We start from the raw sequence: 22,211 nt of genomic DNA, 5'->3' as shown, positions 1-22,211 counted from the left end.
CTCTGCATTCCCACCCCCTGCTTCATCCTGTCACAGGGAGTATGAAAATGATGGCTGGAGTGCCATCAGCTAATTTTGGGTGTGGGTTTTTGTTTTGTTCAGTTTTAACACTGTTACTTTGACAAATGCCTTTCCTCATCTTAATATATTTTTTTCTTTTCCTCTTTCTTTTTCTTTCATTTTGCCTACTGGCAGAAGAACTCTTATCTAAGAGTGCTGATGCTCTAAATTTACTTTCTTTTTTTCCTATTTTTCTTAATTTGTTGTTACTCTTGTTCTATTTTCTGGAAACCTTCCTTCACCTTACTTTCCAGTTCTCTTATGAAATTTAATGAATGTTTATTGAATTAGAGATTTTGCATTTCTAGAGCTAATATTTAACACTAAAATGCTAGATATGAAACTGTATTTTTTTCTCTCAGAAATTAGAATTGTATCCATGCAAACCTATAGAAATAATGTGTGGATAGATCATTGGCAGTGCCCAGATGGTATTCTGTACATATATGTTAAAGGACTGAGTGGCTAGTTGTACGTAGTTTGGCATTTAAACTTACGTGCCATCATAGCAAACGAAGATTAAAGGTTAATATCTACCACATTTCTTCTCACATGAGTATATATTTTAAGTCATATGATTTTATTCACTATTACATATTCTTTTAAGAAGTAATTTTGATTTAGAGAGCTACTATATCTAATAAGAATGTAAAAACTCATGTTAATGTTTTGAGTTTGAAATTAAATTAACATATATATTTTTATTTTGACATATATGAATATATTTTTTGAAAGGACATAGTTTAACACTTTATCATTATAGTTCACATTATTTTATAATTTTAAGAAACAGCCACTGAAATTCAAATTCACTATAATAATTTATATATTTTGAATTTATTTACGTATAATTTATACAAAATATCTCCCAGAATTGTTATGTTATATATTCCATATAGTTAAATAGAAAGCAAGGCAAGAAATAACTCTTTCTAATTGTTGAAAATGCTATCTTACATATAACAACAAATGTTCATAACAATCTATTTTATTTTATTTTGTGCTATTTATATAGAAGATATCTCTCAGACACTTTAATATAGGTAAAATTGAGCTTACAATTATGAAATATACTGTCAATGAAAGCATTTTATATTAAATTTTATCTATTTGCATTTAATTAAATGTATTAGATGTATTTTTTAGAAGCATGAGATTGATTTACCATTCTATTAATTTTGAAAATTTCATTAAAAGATGACATATACCTTCACACTTTTTGGAAGGCAATACATTTTGTTTATCTTGTGTAAGAAAATAACTGGACATTTGTTTTATGATATTTATAAGACTATGACAGCAGCTATGAGCATTTATAGGAGCGTAAAATGTGAGAGTAATATATTTCATTACCACATTTATAGATTTTATAAATCAAATATTATAATCTTGAATTGATTCCAGGGTAGAAAGAAATGATTGACTAAGAAATATTGATTCATTAGTAACAGAGAGGAACATCTTAACAATGTTCTAGATTTGTATCAAAAAAATCCCCATTGGGGCAGCAAAAAATGTTAGTAGTAAAGAAGTTAAAGGTTTCTGGTAGAGGTAAGTCTTTGCTTAGTTTGCTCACTTGCATGCTCTGACAAGGTACTGGAAAAGGACCCTGCAGAACTCCAGAGCTTTCTTCTTTCCGACTCTGCACTTTGTGATTTTTAGCCACTCTGGAAGCTCGGCTCAGGGAGACTGTCAGGCTTGTTCTGCTTCCCTATTTGTGTTATGACCTGGAAACTCTCAAGACTATAAGCTGGGACAATTGTGGGATTCACCTTGTTGGTTTCCTGTCTTTGAGGGCTCACCTGATGTTTAGTGTCTTAAAAAGTGTTGTTTCATGTATTTTTGTACTTTTTAAAGTTAATTCATACAATACTATAAATCTTGAGCCTATTACTCTATCTTGGCCTGAAGTGGAAAATCTGTTTGCTTAAGATTTATTTTTCTTTCTCTAAAATAATGTTTTGGAAGAAAATGTTTGGGGGAAATACAGTAAAAGAAGCAGAAAAAAAAAAAAAAAGAAGAAAATAACAGTATGCTAAGTGAAAGAAGCCAGTTTCAAAGACCACATATGAATAATCCCCTTTGTGTGAAATGCCAGTCTAAGTAAATCCAGAGACAGAAAGTAGATTAGTCATTGCCTGGAGCTGAGACCAGGAGGATCTAGGGTGGGGGGGTACAGAGTGTGAAGCCAGAATGAGATACGGCTGCTAATGTGTATGAGGCTTTTGGGGCTTCATGAAAACATTCTAAACTTACATTGTAATTATGGGCTTTTTTTGGTAAATTCTCTGACAATACTTAAAATCATTCACTTGTACATTTTAAATTGGTGAACTTTATGGTACATGTATTATCTCAATAAAGTTGTAAGATAAAAGTATTTTAAAAGCAACTTTTTAATTGGGCAGGACTTTGTATTAATTTAGCAAATATAAGACAGGCATTGGCTTGGGGGCAGAATATTACGCTTCATTGTTTAGCTGTGTGGAGTGTGGGAATAATAGCCAAGATTAGCCTAGAAAAGGTTAAAATCAGTAGCTTCTTCCTTGGAGAAAGGAGAATAATATTAATGAAGTAAAAGGTTGAAAACTGTCACAACTTCAAGAGATTATATACAATTTCTTTGACTATTTTCAGTCTCCTGTGTTTAGCACTGCCTTTCAACTATTTGTAGCTAGGACAATGTCTCGTGCACAATTCATAAATTGTTTTGAGGAATGAGTATATTAATTGATTTGACTGATAATTTATTTGTTTCATGTTACACCATTATCTACAATCTCGAACTTGACATTTTGATGGAATTCTGTGTATTCATTTGATTTTCAATATGCTTATTCTTTTGTTTTTAATTTGACATTATTTTTACTTAGTCTATTTTATTGAATTATAAGCAATTACTCTTACTCGGCCTTATTTCATGATTGTCAATAAACATTTCTTGAGCATAAAAAAGTCATATGTATGTATAATTGACACAACAAAAAAACAGACCTAAAAATAATGGTCATGTCTCATCCATCTATCTATTTGGAATACTTGAGGAATAAAACTTTTCAAATAAGTATGTGCTTGTTTCTATCAATTACTCCTTAGGAAACTTTGTTTTTGATTACTTATGAAAGAAAGATTTCTAAAACTTTTGTACTTGCTTAAGTTTTTACACTGTCCGGAGCAGATTGACAGTGATGCTCAGGAAATAGGGTAAAAATTATATTCCAACTTGAAGTGACTTCCTAAGCTCTGTCACTTGTTGTCTATATAAATTCCTATTCTTCCAGTCAGCACCAGAGGGGTTAAGAGTTCCAGGTGAGAGCTGTACTGTTCTCTCTCCTTCTAGCCTGAATGATTCCAGGTGAGGGTTCTGCTGTACTGTCACTCCAACCAAGGTACTTAAATCAACGAACTTAATTTTATGAACAATTCTAAAGCCCCATACAGTCTCACTCTCTTTGGGTAAAGTGTTCAAGCTGCGGGACAGTCAATGTCCTACCAGGTCATTTTCTCTTATTTCTGGTTGTATGGCTGTGCTGTAAATACCAAGTTTGAAGAAAATCTTGTTTTAGGTAAAGTAGAAGGCACTGCCTTGTTCTTTCAAATTAACAGAAAGAAAACTACTTCCCATAAGGTATTTAAAACATAGCAAAACATCATAGTGAGTTCTAAAGTAGAAAATTGTGGTAGTATTGGGTGTTTTTCCTGCTGTTCTCTAAATACTTGTGAAAATTAATAAGTATTTTTGATAAATTTGAATGAATAGAATGCAAAAATCCAAAATAATAAGACTTTTAAAAATGTTTTATTTTTTAATTAATATGGGTACATAATAGTTGTATATATTTATGGGATACTTGTGGTGTCTTGATCCAGGAATACAATGTGTAATAATTAAATCAGGGTAATTGGGGTATTCACCACCTCAAGTATTTATCATTTTTGTGTGTTAGGAACATTCCAATTACACTCTTTTAGTTATTTAAGTCTGCCATAACTTATTGTTGACTGTAGTCATTTTGTTGTGCTATCAAATATTGTTCATTCTAATTATCTAACTATATTTTTGTAACCATTATTAATATGTAAATCACATATTCAGATACGATAGATACAGAATAATGGTCGAATTATCTTTAAAAAATAGTAATGACATTTAAAGCATAAGTTATGTTCTCAAATCCTAAAAGTTATTATTACTGATAATAAACTCTTTTAAGAAAAATTCTTCTAAATATAGGATGATTGTTTTATAAAATATGCTACTCATTTTCTTTAAGTCTTTCTTAAGTGATTTACTTTACCTTTCAATCAAACATAATGACATAGTGTCGATAAATTTGACTGAAGAAAATAAAAGTAGGGGCATTCAGATCTATGAGCCTTTTCAAATTTATGTAATTAAGGTTTTTTTTTTCCTTAAGTGTAAAGTTCTTTTTGTTTAATTCTGAATTAAAATGGTTTGTCTTGAAAACAATGACTATTCCAAGGAATATATGCTTATATCATTACAATCAGCTAATATTTTTTCCTGTGATTAAAATAATTTTTGCTTAAGCACAAATACCTCCACTTCTAAATATGTGGAAAAATAAAAATTCCTAATTAAAGAAAAAAGTGTTTTTATTTCTTTCTCAGTGAAATGTCTAACAATTGAACTGTAGTTCTATAATCTAATTTACTGTAGTATTACATTTAGGAAAAAGGACAACTTCAGTGGGGTGCAGAAATTCACACTTGTAATCTCAACACTTTGGGAGGCTAAGGGGGTAGGATTGTTTAAGGTCAGGAAATAGTGATACCTGTCTCTACAAAAAAATACAAAAAGTTAACCGGACATGGTAGCATGAACCTGTAGTTCCAGCCACTTGGGAAGCTAAGGCAGAATGTTGTTTAAGCCCAGGAATTTGAGGTTGCAGTGAGCTATGATGATGCCATTGCACTCTAGCCCAGGCAACAGAATGAGATCATGTCTCAAAATCAAAAAAAAAAGGACAATTTTGGCTGATGCTAAAATTAGGAAGAAAATCATGCAAATGTTTTCATTGGAATTAGGGAAGCATGTTGAACATGGGCTATATTCTCTATATGAAGCTATAACTTTCATTTTATTAGGATATAGAAATTGATGCGGAGATTTGACAAGAAATTAGTCTCTGAAATTCTTTAACAAAATTCATAATAATGTTGGTATTAAAGACAATTTCTCTCAAATTTATGTTATTTAATCTGATATCTGTTATATGACATTAGATTCATAAAACTTGAAGACATGTTGATAATCTTTTGTATCTATGACAAAACTAACTTGATTCTAAACTCTCATTTAGATAGGTATATCTAAGAGACTGTTCTAAGAGACTTCTATTTTTCCAAAAGAGATTTCTGTTTTTCTTTGTGTTCTTACCTATAAAATTAGTCCATCACCATTGCTGATTTCTAGGGTTTATTCCAGTTCTTAACTTTTCTTATGATATAATAAACCTTCCTACAATTTAAGTCAATTTTCTTTTTCTTTACTTTTTCTTTCTCTTTTATATTTTTGCCCTGTTATCAGTGAAGATGAAGAACAGCTGTTGAAATCTTTCTGTAAAAATGTATTTATAGCCTGAGAAGAGTCCTGGGAGACTATCAATCCTCACTATTTATGGATAAGATGGGTAACATTAAATTCAACCAGTAAATCCGTGGTGAGTCTGAGACCAAAGGAATGGTCTTTTGAAGAACATTACTGGGTCACTCCAGAGTCTTTTTCTTTTCAATCTAAAGAATTAAAAAAAGCTTTTCATGATTTCCCTTAAAGCTGATTTATAAAACCATTGGACAGACAAGCAGAAAATAAGTGAATTTAGTCAAACCTTTTAAGTTATGAAAGAAAGCTTAACCACTTACAAGTTTGTTATCTCCTTCATTGAAGCCTAACAAGGGAGTATCGTTAAATATAGTCTAAGAATCCCATCCAGAATAAAGAGTTTCTTAACGTGTTAGGTCATATATTTAAAATATATTGAAAAAAATTACTATAAGATAAATCAGCAGGAAAATATTGACTGTATTTGTACTTGATATACATTGGGGTTGGTAACAGAGGAGACAAAGTATTATTTTTAAGCAATTTCTCTATTTTCATGTAAGGAAAATGAGACAATTTTATTAATTCCTATCACTAATAAAAGAGTTAACTACTGTTATTTAAGTAGAATTTCTAGAATTAAACAAGAAAAAAATAATAAATGCATTATTAGTAAACAGGCACATTTTGTACTTTGTATTTATACTAAATTAGCAGATAGTATGTGATTAACAACAAAAACCAATAGTTTTATATATTTGTCCTTATAATATTATAAAACATAAGTATCTTATTACTTAACACATTTTCTGGTTAGGAGTTTATTTCAATGCTAGGCATAATTAAATATTTTTCAATAAATTTTCATTCAGAATTTATTCATTTTTTCATAATTACTGTGCTCACTTATTACATTTTGTACAGTTCAGCTGATTTATCTGTAGGTATTATGATTGCAGCATTTAGACACTTGATCTTTCAAGAAGTTAATAAGTATAAACCATAAAGAGACTATATTTCCCATATAGAATTATTTAAATAAAATAACAAAAATCATTCCAAAGTCTATGCATTTTTTCATTAAAATTATAGTAGATTAAGTTTTGAAAGTCTTCTGTTGGAAGTCTAGAAAAGAAATCATAGATTAGGTGAATAAATGATGACAATTATGCTACAAATGAAGAATGGTTTTAACGTTGTTGTTTTTTAGTTTATATGTCTTTCAGATCTCTTTCTCTCTTCCCCTCCAACTCTTTCTCTCATACACACACATACACTCATATATGTACATATGTATGACTTATAATACTTTTAAGTGCCCTGCTTGTAAAGTTTTGTTCCACGTCATGAGAGTTATATCCTAGAAAAAACCAATCTGAACTGTGAAAATCCTCATTTCCACTGGGAATTTTATTTTTAGATTTTCACTCTCCATCCATCTGCCTTTGAGCAATTTTCTGTGCTTCAAGCATGAGCAAGCAATATTAATCCAATTTCTAGTTTCTGTGAAGCACATTATGTTAGATCACATGCACTTCAGTGCTTCTTCTTAGAAACTTTGTTTTTACTTAACTGTTTCACTATCAAACTTTATTATCAAGAGTAGCAAAAAAATACATAAAACTAGATTAATTTCATTTTCCATCTTATAAAAGAGCTCAATCACTCAAGAACAATGGAATCATATGATGTTATTAAATACTATCTAACATAGAGCAAAATTACAGATTGATATTTGAGAAAATATCAATAAACTATAAAAATAGCTTATGCTAATGCTCAGATACTTCAATTATGTTTGAGGGAGCATATATAAACTTCTATAATTTTAATAAGACAATACCATTTTATATAAACTCATTATGATTTGTATAAATTTATCTCCTTTCTTTCAAAATTATTTTGAAATATTTTTAAAAAGTCCATTCAGTGTGTGAAATTATCCTAGAAATTGTGTAATGTGAATTTAAAGCATGCAATAACTTTTAAAACCCAAATGCAAATATTGTACAATTTATTCTTTGTTATTTTCTAAATACATTCACTGCTCCCCCCAGAAAACAAATTTATTATATTTGCATGATGCAAACCTTTGAATAAATATTGGTAATTTGATTAAACATTAGAGTGGTATTAATGATAAATATGAAATGAATATTTCACGATTCTGCATTTTCCTGGTTAATTCAAGAGGTATTGACAAAGTTATTTTATCTAAATAGAGTACAATTTAAGTCTATAGTGTCAATCTATCAATATATTTAATAGTGCTACAAATAAACAATTGGTCTTGAAACAATATTAGGAATTAGGATTGAGAACATGCATTCTTCAATGTAAAACAAAGTAGAGAAAATTTAATTCAATTTTACACACATATTTAGGTAAGGACTAAGTAATGAGTATCGTAGTATAAGCTATGGTAATCACCTTCCTCTACAAAAAAAAATCATTGCTTGGTAATAAATGGAAATAAATAGAAAGTGAAGCCTAATGCAGAAAGAAAAAATAAATTCAAATGCTCTTTAAGGTTAGAAACTACTTGCTTCATACTCAAAGCCACCTTATTTTGCTATACCACAGAAGAGTACGTGTTTAATAGATCCATGAAATGTGAAATAGGTAATGCCAGAGCTTAGCTCAGGTGTGATCTTTTCCCTTAAATTGCAGGACTCTTCCCAATGCATCACCACTCCCCCAGTAGAAGTATTAGGATATTACCTAGGAGGGAGCATTTTGATCTATTATCAGCTATTTTCACACATTTGAACTCTATGATGGATTAGTATTACAGATTAACTTGCACAAAGATTCAGAGAAAACTGCTTTTGAAGGGGAGGAAGGAGAAAGGAAAAAATGAGGAGGACAAACTGGATGGAGTGTCCATGACAACCAAGGATAAAGTGTGGACCAGAGATGCTAAACCCAAGGCATAGAACAATCAAATTACAAGGCTTAAAAAAGAACATGCTTATACCACCCAAAACCAGGATACAATCTGGGTTGCTCACGGTCCCAGAAGAACATAAAATTTTCCCCACTGAAAAAATTGCTCAAGAGCTGCAGGCAGATTTGAGGGAACAAACAAGGTATAGTGAGGCACCCAGTTAGCAGCAATATTAGAGAGCCATTCTACCTGTAGATCCAAAGGGAAAAGGACAGAAAATATTTTTATAATTGTTCAGTGAAAATTTGAACCAATGGAGGAAGGGCTACTCAATCTCTACTTGCAGAGAAACACAGCTGCAGACAAAAATGCATCCCCAAAGCAGAGTGGAGAGTCTCTACTCTTGCCCTTCAAGCTTGTGTTGTTGGTGTTTTCCATTTGTTAAATTTAATCATAAGCCACTCAACATGAAGTCCCTGGTAATACTATCTATAGGGTGCACTCTCTGTGGAAGCCTCTGTGTGGTAGGTGTGCCAACAGAGAGGAAGCATCTACTCCTGAGAGACTTGGCTCAATCATCATTTGGGGCACCTGTGTCAACTTACGTGGGAATTGCCACAGCTGCTTTGGCAGCTGTGGGTGGGGTATAGAAGGAGGAGGAGGAGTCTGAATGGAGGAGAGCTGGGACTCTGGGCCCATTTGTTCTGAGGGTCTCCCCAGGCTTGCTGCACTCTCCTCTCCCCTGAAGGTAGCCCACTCTGAATGTCCAACTGCTGGGATCATACCGTTTCCCTGGGACCCACTGGCCCCCTGCAGCCACCACAGTCTGGGCAGGTGTTGGGAGATGTTTGTGTGGGGACAAGTGACAAGAAAACTGAAGGGCTAAAGCTCCCTGAGGAGGAGAAAGGCATACAATGGGTGGAAAACAAGTATGGCTCAAAAAGTATGACCCAGGGACTGAAAGGAAAAGATTATCTGAACTCAGAAATATGTATTTTATTTTCTTGGTTTTGTGGTAGTACTATGTCAAAATGTCTAGATACATTTTCTATTCTCAGGCTCACAAAGGCTACTAGATATAAAAATGATAAAACCTATCTTGGAAAGCCAAGAATGAAGGAAGCAGAGAGCTAACTCCTTTCCAATTTCTGCCCTATTATTAGTAATTTATCATAAAGCATGGTCTATTAAAATACTTTTAATTTGGAGTAATGTTTCCTGAGTATCTCCTTTCAGTGACATCTGTCATTAATAATGCATTCCTCAAAAATTTATATTAATATTTTTCCCTAGATCCTAAAGTTAAATTAATGGTGTAATGGAAATAGTAGTATATTTGAGAGTAGCACATATCTAAGCTAGAATCCTGACCAGCCTCCTCTTCCAATCTCCATTTCCCATAAAAACACATGGCCATACACTTGTATTCTCACTTTCTGACTTTGGACTTGTGCAGTGATAACAATAATTGCAGTGAACAGTCTATTCTTCCTTCTGAGTTTAAAACAGTTATTGCTTATCCATGAGGAGTCTTTCTTATTGAACAGTGATACAAGAAGAATCTTTTTTATCATTTCTCTGCAGCCATAGTAAATTGATAGGTTTTTGCAAGAAAATTGAAACTTATTGTTCTTCCCCAAACTAGCTACTCATCATTGACGTTTGGATTGAATCTTCAGTTGTAAATTGGAATTAGAATATCTTCATCTTAAGATATTTATTTATATTTTATGAAAAGATGTTATGAAAAGTGTCTGACATTTTGTAGGCACTAAATAAATGTTAGCTTAGCTCCTAACTTTCTCCCTCTGCCATTAACACTTTCAAAAATAGCTGCTTACGCTATCACATACATTGTCTCTATACCAGGTTACTAAATAATTGTTTGTATATTTAATATTAATAAGTTCCAAATTATGTATTTTTTACATTTATTTCATTTTAAATAATTATATTTTTCAAAGTTAATATAAGTTTAGTGTATGGCTAACTTACCATACACATATTATATTTAGCTCAACAATTCAATTCTAAAAATATTTCTTGAGCACTTATAAGACTTAGAATGCTTGTGCTATAAGAGTTTAAGAATTGATGGGGGAGAAATGAATATATAAATTAAACATACTTAAAAACTCTGTTGATGTTTCCATTGTTTTTTATATGTATTTTAGCAAAATTTTCTTCTTCTACAGCTAATGTATAAAGATTGATTTCATCTCAAATTAAATGTTACCAATCTAGTCATATTCAAGCTAGAATAACAGCATATAGGCTGTAATGGAACACTCAGGAACTACTTATTTTTGCAGAGTTCCTTCATGCAGTCCAGGAGTGACCCTGGGCACTTTAATTTGGATCCTTTGGCTGTTTTTCAAAGATTAGATGGAGTCACAAACACTTTGTTTCTCCAATTTTCTGATTATTATCTGTTGAATCTTTCTGCCTCTCTCTGTTTCTGTATCATATGCACCTATACACATGCATAGATCTTCCAGAATAGCGCCAACTCTAAACAGGAAAACAAACACTTTCCAAACTGCCTCAGAACTCACAAGTTCACATAACCGTAATAGAGTTAGCATAGTCTCATTACTATGCAATGCCAGGATTCTGCTTCTCCTTCATCTCCCCACCCTGCCTTTAAAATGTGCCATTTTAAGTCTACCTGGAATAATAAATGGGCTAATGCTAAACCACACATTTTTTACAACCTGCTACCTTAGCTACACTAAGACCAAGTGGAAGCTTTGAAATTACTTCTTATAAGTACTTGATTAAATTCTTAGCCAAGGGCCATTCTTCTCCCCAATCTCTCTATGGGGAAGAGACATTCATTTTCTTCTTCCAGTTAGAAGAGCTTTTCAAGGAGGAACAAGTGGTCTGTGATTTTGATTGCTGTAAAGAGGACTAGTGGAATAAGGACCTAGAAGAGATCATTGAGTTTGTTAATTAGTGGGTCGTTGGTAAATTGAGCTCTCAAAGACTGTAGTTGGTAGGAGGAAAAATTGGTAGGAGGAAAAATAATAAAGAGTAAGTCATAACTGGAAGAAAAGGCAGCAAAGGTAATAATACTATCTTGAGAGTTTTGCTGGTGAACACATAGAAAGATAGAGAATGGAGACTGGGGAAATACTGGTCTTAAAAGATGATTATTTTAAGAGATCAAATTCGAGAATGTTTAGTATTTGTGACTAATAAGCCATTATTATAGTTTAAAAAAAACCCAAGAGCTTGAACTTATAGAAAATTATTATAAATAGAGGCAATTTTTGTAAAAGCCAACTTCTGGGGTGGTTAGATAATTGTTCTCCTTTGTTGGAGAGTGTGTGCGAAATATTGTGTATGTTCATCTGAATTTGGGGGTGGACTTGGTCATGTGTCCAAATGATCATTGAACTCCTAGGGCTGGTTGGGATGGCTGTCATACCTTTATCATTCCATTCTTAGGCTTGGAGGAAGGACTTCTTAGGTCTCTGTGAGCATACTGGGGCAGCCATGGCTGTGGAAGGGGTGGAAAAAGGAGAGATTTTATACTTTTGGCAACGTCCCAGTGGTTGACAGCTGATTCTGTTAAAATGCCACCCAATTTCTCATAGCATGGGGACTCTGTGTTCACCTCCTCTCCACCCTAGCTCCATTCCACACACCAAGGAGTCCCCATGGTGAGGGCATGGAAGTAAATTGGCAACTCAAGATGGCTTTCTTTCCCTATATAAAGCATAGTAGCAATGGATCAGAAAACACACCTCTTTTCTCATCTCTCCTATAGTTTTCCACTAGACTTGCCTTTACAAAACCTCATTCACCAATGAGGCCAATTAAAATAATCACTACTGTTTCTAACCATTGCACAATGAGGGCTATTATGAGGCAACACAGCAATCATCAGGAAATGTGTGCTTCAGGGTCAGCTTGCCTCAATTGGGATCCTGTTCTGTTTCTCACGGGGAGGTCACTGTCAAATCGCTTAACTTACCAAATTCTAAATCTCCTCATTTACAGCATAGAGGGAATGGTGATATCTGTACCCTAGAGTTCTCGTGAAAAGTAAATGAGATAATCTAAGTGATACACTTAGCATAGTCAATGGCACAGGGTAAACAATAAATTAAAAGCTATTAATATTGTCAATCAACTTATTTTTTTCTGTCTTCTATCTATATTAAAAATAAATTTCCATGTATTTCCTAATGTTTAGCACAGCATATTTTATATTAGATCACTGACTAATGGTGAGTTCATGGCTCAGATCCCATGAAAACCAAGCACAAATATCTTTGAACAAATCATCAGAAAAACAAGCCTGGGCAACATTAATAACAACCAGATGAACAATGGAAAAACATATCTGTATGTGTCTACATGGGTAAAGTGCTGCACATCATAATTATGGTTTTGTTAGTTACATTTCAAAAAATGACAAGTACAGAGGTAACAATGAGAAGAAATCAAAAGTAATATATGCTATAGGATGAGGTACTTTTGTTTATGTTTGTTTTCAAAACTAGATTACATGGGAGGAATTATCATATCCTATTATAGCCTATAAAACATAGTTGCTTAAAATTGCTTCTAAGAAAAGGGCTCCCTCATCAAACATGACTGAAAAACAGGTTGTGCTCTTTGCTATTATGGAGATTTTGAAAGCACATTAATATTACATAATCTTAAAAATCCTTTAAAAAAATCTTTGTAATTTTATCTAAAATTTCTTAATTTTACCTAACATATTGAAATCTCACAGTATTAATGTTGTGTACAATCAACCCACTCAATGAAATGTTGGAATAATTTGAATAAATATTTCTTATTCCATCTATGACCAAACAGTGATAAATTTCTAAATATACAAAACCTGCCTTCCTGCTGAAAATATGCACGAGTAAAGTAGGAACTGACTGCAGTAGTAAAGATAGTAGAGAAAAAGACACAAAGAATAAGATTTTTCAAACTGAGCTTTCTGTAGATCATTGGTCAAAGCTATGGGAAAAAGCCAACTTATTGGAAAACTCTAATTTTTTTAAAAAATAAAATACAAATGTACTCTGCCATTCTGCCTCAGAAAGCATTTCATTTTCTGTAAAATATGATTAAACTGTGCAATATTTCCACACTCTCTAAGAGAAGGGGCTTAGGTGAGCTGAAGTCGGATACTAGCTCTTATAGCTCAGCCTCCATAACCCTTAGTGAAACTCACCATCAGAGATGTTTCCATGCTGCGCTATTACACTGCAATTTGACACTGCTTTGTTGAAAAAAGAAAAACAAATTATATGACTGATTTTTAGAAGGCTGTATTTCCAGATAAAATCGCCTTTGATGTCTTTTATTCCATAGTGATTGAAATTTTTGCAATAACCGTTTTAAGAAAAAAAGCTGTTGGTCATGGTTTGGCACCAATTGCAATCTTGAATGCCACGTATGTGTTTCTTTCATCATTATGGTTTTTGAAATGGAAAATGTTTTGAAACCCAAGAAATTTAGTTGAACTTTTATTTTCCCGCTAGTATATCATTTTAAAGAAGGCTGTTTTGTTCTCCAGGAAAAGAGAAGTGAATATAAACAGTTCTCTTTCAAAAAATAATGATAATTGATTTATTTGTGCTCTTATTCATTCTTTAATTGATTTATTTATTGTTAGCCACCTGAGTTTCAAAGATAAGAAGTGTAAGTTTTCTATCTTCTGAAACTTTGCAGATTATTAAATGAAACACACTTTTAAACAAAATAATTTCAGTGAAGCAATCAAAGTACCATAGTAAAAGAATGTACCAAATGTCAAATACTGTGGTACTACCTAGGTTGAGGCAAGCTGTTCTTCTCAGTGTGGAAAAAAGTATGAAGTATAGTAGATTAGGTTTGATCTAAGATAAGCTTCACAGAGGAAATTACTAAGATGAGGCTTAACAGGTGAATAGAATTTCTAATGTTATAGGATTTGAAAGGCAAAAAATCATGGAGTCATGTGTAATGTATGGAAGTTTCACAGTTTTAATGCAATATAAATACTTAGAGCTATGATATGAAAAATATTAAGTTCATAAATAGAAAATAACCTATAAATTAACTACATCTCTATGAGATTGAGATGCCAGGTGTATATTTCCAAGCTGACACATAGATTTAAATTTTTGGAAGCAAGGCAGTTTGTTGAATCATTAACTCATTTGTAACACAAAAATATTAGCTAATCTGGAATAATGAAGAAATAACTGGTTTAATGAAAGCATAATATAAATTTTGATAATGTTGTGCTTGAGTTGTTTGTGTGCATGTAGATGAACTATCTACTGGAGGAATTAGATACATTGGGTTTCATTCCCAAGACAGAGTCATGGGCTGTGGTTAAAAATTTGAGAGACATTGTCTAATTTTTAATGAAAAATGTTTAACTATTTTAAGGCATATATTTTTATAAATTCTAGAAAAATAGTGTGTAAACAAATGAGGCAGTTTCTTTATTTCCTTGGAGTTGACAAGTTACTGAATGCAGGAAAAAAAATTGTTTCTATGTACATTGCAGATCCCACTCTTCCAGGTTATCCAATTCTAATCTTTCTTCCCATTTGAGCTATATTATTATGCAAGTAAGTCAGGTTATGGGTATCTGATAGCAATGCAAAAATAATTATCATCAATCAGTGTGCAAAATTCTGTCCACTGGAGGTTCAATTGACTTCCATTCATCCCATGTAAAAGTCCTTCATTGCTTCCATTTGTACATTTGTTCTGGATGCCTGAACAACAAATTCTTCTGTTCTTTAGAGTCTCCATTAAATTTTTAAAACATCATCTTAACAATGAATTAAAATACTTAACATATTTTCATTTGATATCTGTATCACACCTTCTTTTGGAAATTACCTTTGAACATGAAGGACATAGATATTTAATATTCACTTACAATACAATGCATGCTTAGAAAGGAATCATGAGTCTAATTTGGTAGTGTACCATAGGGATATCAGGCTTTGGCCTCCTCATGAGACAATAAAAAGAACATGACCAAGAAGTTTGGTAGCAACTATCCAGGTGAACAAAGGGAAGGACAAAACAGAAGAAACATCAAGTTCAAGGATCTAATAAATTTAAGCAGACAAATAAAGCAAGTGCTGAATTTAAAGAATGGATTCCTCTATAGAAATGGTAGAAAGAGTAGTTAAAACCAAACATTAAATTCTCTCAAGGGCAAGTAAGTGATATTCAAAGCCATAAATGTGATGATGGGTTTATCTTTTCTTATACATTTATAGATATTTATATTGTAGTTGCCAATAGGAAAATAAATTTATTAATGGTAGTGGCAAAGTGGATACATAGAAACTGATTAGAAATAAGTAGAGAAGAAGCATTTTACAGATATGTATAAGAAGAGCATCTTTAACACAGGGCTCAATACACAGTTCATAAATTAGTGAGTATGGGATGAGGAATTAAAAATGACCACTAGAACTCTGGATTATGCAATTACATGGTAGACAATGCTATTTATTGAGATAGAGTTTGTTTATGAGAGAAAGCCATAAATATGTTTGACTGTTGATAATCTCCGAGAAAGAGAAAAATAGAAGATAAAGAATAAAGACAGAATGACCAATAATATTTAGTAGGCAATCAATTATCAATTCCTTTTTTCCTATGAGTGAATATTAACTTGTTGCTATTAACTGAGCAAGAATCATGTAAAAGTATAAAGAACTGTAACAATTGGATTAGCAGGAGTTCCAATTAACCAAGAAAGTTACCTCTGAATTATTTCCAAGTTCTTCTTCTCTTGATATTTCCTCTCTCTTTGTCAAGTGATGAGAATCTGGGTAAATACAACAGCACAAAAAGAAGACTTCATAAATATTTCTGAGGAGTTTTTATCTAAGAACTGATTTTGTGTACCTTTGAGAAGACATGGCTTAGGAACTATTTTCTTTTACTTTATAATCCTTTATCTTATGATTTTTCATTAAATTCATATTCACGCAGATAACTCCTGTATACCTATTTTCACTAATAGCTACATAATTATTGTCCTACCCTCATGGTCCCCACTCTCCTTTAGAGTTCATAAATAAATAATTTCAACACATATGAGCTAGGTTTTAAAGAAACAACAAAGAAGCTGAACTGCCCTTGCTTACATTGAGCTAACTGTATTACTTATATGTCGTTTCCTTCCAAAAAGATTTGGATCATGTTAAAAATATATTCAGACAATAAAACTACTAATATGTAATATTTATAACTAACATGAAAATAATGGAGAATCCTACGTAGCGTCATATATTACTATATAGTTTTTGTAACTGAACATTCAGTTTAGCTCTCAGCTTAGGTACAGGCAAAACTATAACAATTGTTTTATATAATTTTCATTGTCTAATAAGAGAAATCAACTCTTCAGGATTATTGGCATTATTCTTTTAGAAATGAATTTTATAAGAAATTTATCACTTTGGATCATATTCAATGTATCCTGAACAAAACAACCAACATTGCAGTTAAAAGTACTTTTGCAATGGAATAAATAATGAGTTGTCATATAAAGTGGTGAATGTTGAATTTAACTTGGGACCTGTGCTCACAGAGAATGGTGATGGTTAAGAATTACCCCCATTCCTGTGTTCCAGAAAGAGTTAACCTCAAAAGAACTACATTTTCCCACATGACTTGGTGTCCCTTCTTTTTAATGACTCCTATAAGACTCACAGATGACTCCCTTGTTTGCCTGCCTCTATAAAATCCCAGATATTCTTCCTTTCCTTGAGACATTCCTCATTATGACAATTCTTCCTATGCAATAGCCTAGATAAAATCATCTTAATCATGCAGTGCATTCTGCCTTTCACATTATGTTGATGCTGTATAGGAACTGGGGGTATAATATTACAGCATTTTTGTTTTCAATGTCTCAGTCTTGATCACTTGGCTAACTTTTCTTATTAAAGAAAGTTTACACAATAGGTCAAACACCTAGTTCCCATTACTTTTTTTAAAGTTTAATTTTTATACACTTATTTTGTGATTCTCGAGACTTTAAGCATTTCCAAAGCCTGATGTTTCTGTCTATATATACTTATTATTCCAAATCAGACAGAATAACAAGTAATGTTTATGCAGGTGAAGGGATAATCAGATAACATTCAAGATGGAAAAAAAGAAAAGAAAAAAAGTGTAAAGGAATAGCTTCATGGTTTTTGTTCTCTCCAGGTCTTTACTATTGACCTGTTAATTTTTTCAGAATCTCCCAACCATGTGCTAGACATTCTGTAGTGGCTATTTCTACAGAAATGAGTTCAGCATGACACTTCTATCTGCATATTCTGGTTTACTGCTTGCACTGTTGGTCCTTCTCTGGTGATAATGAAATATGAATCAAGAAATTCTGCTCTTAACATTTATAAATTTAAGTGTTGGCACATCCTGTTCTTAGATATAACTTGCAATTCCTTTCTTTACCTCGTTGTACAATTTACATATTTTAAACACTTTTCTTCGCTTGAGAAAATATCAAAAGTTTTTTCCACTTTGTTTTCCTTCCAATATGAAACTAAAATGAGCTATTTCAAATAACACAGGCTGCACTCTATTCACATGAAAACACTCCAGCCTTGCTGCTTTAGCTGGGCTCTACTGAAGTGCCTTAGTCAGGACCTCTGGAGAGTTCATCCTAAGCAGTCTGCATACTTTCTGCCCATCCAGCCTCCAATCTAAGTCCCAAATATTTGATAATCATTTATAAAATTTGACATAGCAACACTATAAGAGAAGAGAATACAATGACACCATTGTACAGTATGGAAGATTTCACTTGCTTACCATTATAGAAATTAATTTGTGACAATGCTTAAAACTTTAGTTGAGGTTAGAATAAGAACTTTTTTTACTCTCTATAGACACTATTAATTATTACTATACACTCTTAGTCTCATATCCTATTGCATGGCAGCCGATTTATTTCTTATAAAACTTGGTGAATCATATTTGCTGGGATCAAAGGAGCTGTTGCCTCAGTTTTCTCTTAACACAGAGTCATTCTTTCTTTGCCATAGTGACTGTAGTTATTGTAAATAATCCTTAAACAGCTTTGAAAGAAAAAATAAAATAAAACTGCTAAATTATGCATTATGTTATCTTTGGAAATGTTTCCTTTCATATTACAACTAGATCTTAACAAAGCATTCTCATATTGTTTAGTTATAATATAAATGATAATGCAGAAAAAAAGAAGTGTAAAATAAAGATGTAAAATGTTACCAAAGATTCTAAATCCAAACATTTACAACATTACATGCAAATATCTAACTTCACTATATACAAGTGCTCATTTTAGTTCTAATATTTACTTGTCACGTTGGTACCGAAAATTGTGGAGATACCTCAAAGAGCTAAAAGTACAACTACCATTTGATCCAGCAATCCCATTACTGGGCATCTACACAAAGGAAAAAAATAATATTCTGTAAAAAAGACACCTGCACCCGAATGTTTATAGCAGTACAATTCACAATTGCAAAGATGTGGAAACAAGTCAAGTTCCCATCAATACATGAGTGGATTAATAAAATGTGGTATATGTATACCATGGAGTTCTACTCAGCTATAAAAAACAATGGTGAACTAGCATCTCTTGTATTATCCCAGGTGGAGCTGGAGCCCATTCTAAGTGAAGTATCACAAGAATTGAAAAACAAGCACCACATGTACTACCCTTCAAATTGGTACTAATTAATCAACACTTATGTGCACATATAATAGTAACATTCCTCGGGTGTTGGGCAAGTGGGGGGGAAGGAGAGGATGGGTAAACTCACACCTAATGTGTGCGGTGCCTGCTGTCTGGGGGATGGGCACACTTGTAGCTCTGACTCGGGCAGGGCAAAGGCAATATATGTAACCTAAACATTTGTACCCCTGTAATATTCTGAAATAAACAACAACAACAAAAATGTGTTTTTTCCCTTACTTTGTATCAGTCACAAAGAAAGAACATCCAGACAGGAAGGCATTCAAGTTTCTATTTTGTGAGCAAGAATGGAGAAAGGGAGCTTAGGCTATAAAGGCATAAAGGCACCTTCTCCCCTAATAAAGGGAGACGTGAATGTTTTAAAGGGATAATTCCAAGATAGGGGAAGTGGGTGTAAAGATGCATATGGCAGGGTTTCAAGTGGGCAGATCCAGCTCATGAACATGCTTTTTCATACAACACATATACAGAAAATAGAGGCGATTTTCACTGAGGGGAGTGATTTTTATTATAGTATTATAATGATACGTTAATGAGTTAAAGGTAACCGGAGGTCACCTTTTCTGGTCTGCACTGGTTTTGCACAGGTCTGGACTTTTTCCGGCATCCGGCAGGGGCTTTCTCCTCTCCTTAAGCAGCTGCACCTGTAGGTAAATAGACTAAAGAAAAACTGGAAGGAAAGAAAGAAACGAGAAGGCAAAAAAACTGTTCAAGTTTTCCATTTGCTTTGTATGGGTTGCCTTGGTGGCAGTGTTGCTACTCAAATAGAAATTATTCTTGGGTAAAATACATCATCATAGTCTTACAAATTTTTAAGTTTGAGTTTTATTTTCACAGTGATGTCAGGAGGAAGCATTTGAAACATTAGATAGTTTCTAGTTATAAGTATTCCCTTTAAAATACAAATTTTTACTGAAGTCAAATTACATGCTTCTGCTGGGAACTTACTGTTAAGTGCTTCATAGTCAATCTCACAAGAAAGTATTTGAAGGAAAAAAAGGTGTGTAGATGGTACAATGACCTGAGGAAAAGAGGGGAAAAACTATTGTGAATATAAATCTGTCATCAGGAAATGCCACCTATTGATGGGCTTATTGGTAATTTTAAAACTCAAGAATAACAAAAGACTCAAAAAAGAAACTATTACAAAACAACAGTGCATGAAAAGACAAACAATATACTCATTTCACTTCAACAAACTGAAATTAGAAATAGTTATCCACATAATAACTTAGTTTAGATTTCACGGCAACAGAGATTGAGCTAATTTTTAACAACAGAAAATAAGTACAAATGAATAAATCTTTAAGAAGTCTCAGAAAGTAATCACCAGCTCTCTAGCGAGTCTACTACGAGATCTCACAATGATAAATGCACATTCTCTTTGACCAGTAATCCCACTTCTCCTGCGGAAGTAAAAGAAACAGTTATTAAGCATATCAAAATACTGTTTGTGAAAAATGCTCCTGGTACCCATCACTAGGGAGATGGTTAGATAAATTATACTATATCTATGTTATAAAATACTTTGAAGCGTTTCAAAAGAAGTCAATCTATGTGTAGTAAAATGGAAAGAGCTATATATTAAGTGAATGAATAAGTAACATGAATCCTGTATTCACCATTTATAAGAAAAATCAAGTGTGTTTATGTGTGAGGGTTTGTGTGTTAGAGTGGATACAAATCTCTACTTTGAACTCAAGTGTTCAAGAAGTATAACTTTAAAATCTTTTCCGTAATTAAATTTAATTTTTATGTTGTCAGTTTGCAGAAATTTAATTTCAATAAATTTAGGAGTTCATCAGTCAATTTAGCCCAACCCCTATCTCCCCAGGGGACTGTATAATTCTGGAACATTTCATGGTACTAGGGCACTGATGAAGAGTGTACCTATAAACCTTATTCCTCAGCATTTATCCAAGCTGGAATATGAGAGGATTTATTCATCATTACATGATCTGTTGTCACTCCACACAGTTAGAATTTATGGTTCCCTTGGCTGCGAGAACAAAGCTCTTACAAATAAACAATTTTTGAATCAGGAGTTAGAAAGATGCTTATGTAGTAGCAAAGTTACTCGTGTGGGCCATGGCCAGGTAGTCACTCCCTTCCCCGTTTTAATGAACAAAATATGAGTAGAGAAGAGATACAAAATTGACTCTTTGGTACTACAAGTTAACAGCAGCCAAGATCAGTTCAAACTAGGATGATATCAGGGTAGAGACACTGAGAAATTCCAACTGGTGTGGCTATGAAAAACTCTTTGTAATTAATACACCTTTTAACGCCCTTTCATTTAGAGTTGAAAATATCTAATGTGTTCTTTATTGTTATCTAAAGTTTGACTTGGTAAAAGAAAAAATGGTTACTAGCCTACAATGGAGAATTTCTTATAGAATATTGTTGTGATGATTTTACCTTTGAAAAGAAGAGATTAGAATCATTCTCAGGTTTACATTTTGATATTTTAGTTTTTAAATTTTAGGCTTAAAATTTCTAATCTAAATTTTTAACAGAAAAACAGCATGCCAATAAATAATGATTTTGTTTTTGAGTATTACTTAGACTTCATTTCCTAATTTAATAAAAAAAGAGTTTGAGTCAATAATGCTGGAACTCAAGTATCTCTGAGCCATTAGTAAGATTAAAAATAAGCACCTATATATACTTTTTCCAGGAGAGACAGACCAATGAAAACGAGGTCCTGTTTTGATCAGCAAATGCTGTGAAGCTCCAGGGAAAAAGCAGGATGACAGGGAATTCTAATGTGCTGGACACCATTTCTCCTTCTAATGGCAAACACTTGTTCCAAAGTATCTATGACACCTACCTTACCTGATGAGACATTTTCTATAAGATGCTGAAATTTATGATCCATCAGCAGATAAACTAATTACAAAGTCCATGTTTAACATCCTATCTACTCCATTAAGCTTGGTTTTAAAGAACTGGAAGGA

The 22,211-nt window shown here is 32.7% G+C and overlaps 1 long non-coding RNA gene across 3 annotated transcripts in view; it reads right to left on the bottom strand.

Annotated features, from left to right (window-relative positions):
- Positions 1-20,680, bottom strand: part of LOC123649189 — a 32,699-nt gene extending 12,019 nt beyond the window's left edge. For 2 of the 3 annotated variants that reach the window (XR_006738892.1, XR_006738893.1), the window contains exons 1-4: positions 19,813-20,680; positions 16,262-16,326; positions 13,714-13,761; positions 11,944-12,015 (exon numbers count right to left, since the gene is read on the bottom strand). This is a non-coding gene — a long non-coding RNA (uncharacterized LOC123649189). The remainder of the gene's footprint in view (positions 1-11,943; positions 12,016-13,713; positions 13,762-16,261; positions 16,327-19,812) is intronic. The other variant, XR_006738894.1, reaches the window with a different exon arrangement.
- Between the last annotated feature and the right edge of the window lie 1,531 nt (positions 20,681-22,211).

The sequence above is a fragment of the Lemur catta genome, chromosome 13 (genome assembly GCF_020740605.2).
Source record: "Lemur catta isolate mLemCat1 chromosome 13, mLemCat1.pri, whole genome shotgun sequence".
Classification (NCBI taxonomy): domain Eukaryota; kingdom Metazoa; phylum Chordata; class Mammalia; order Primates; family Lemuridae; genus Lemur; species Lemur catta.
The sequence above is the reverse complement of the archived record's forward strand: the minus strand, read 5'-3'. Positions and strand labels throughout refer to the sequence as shown.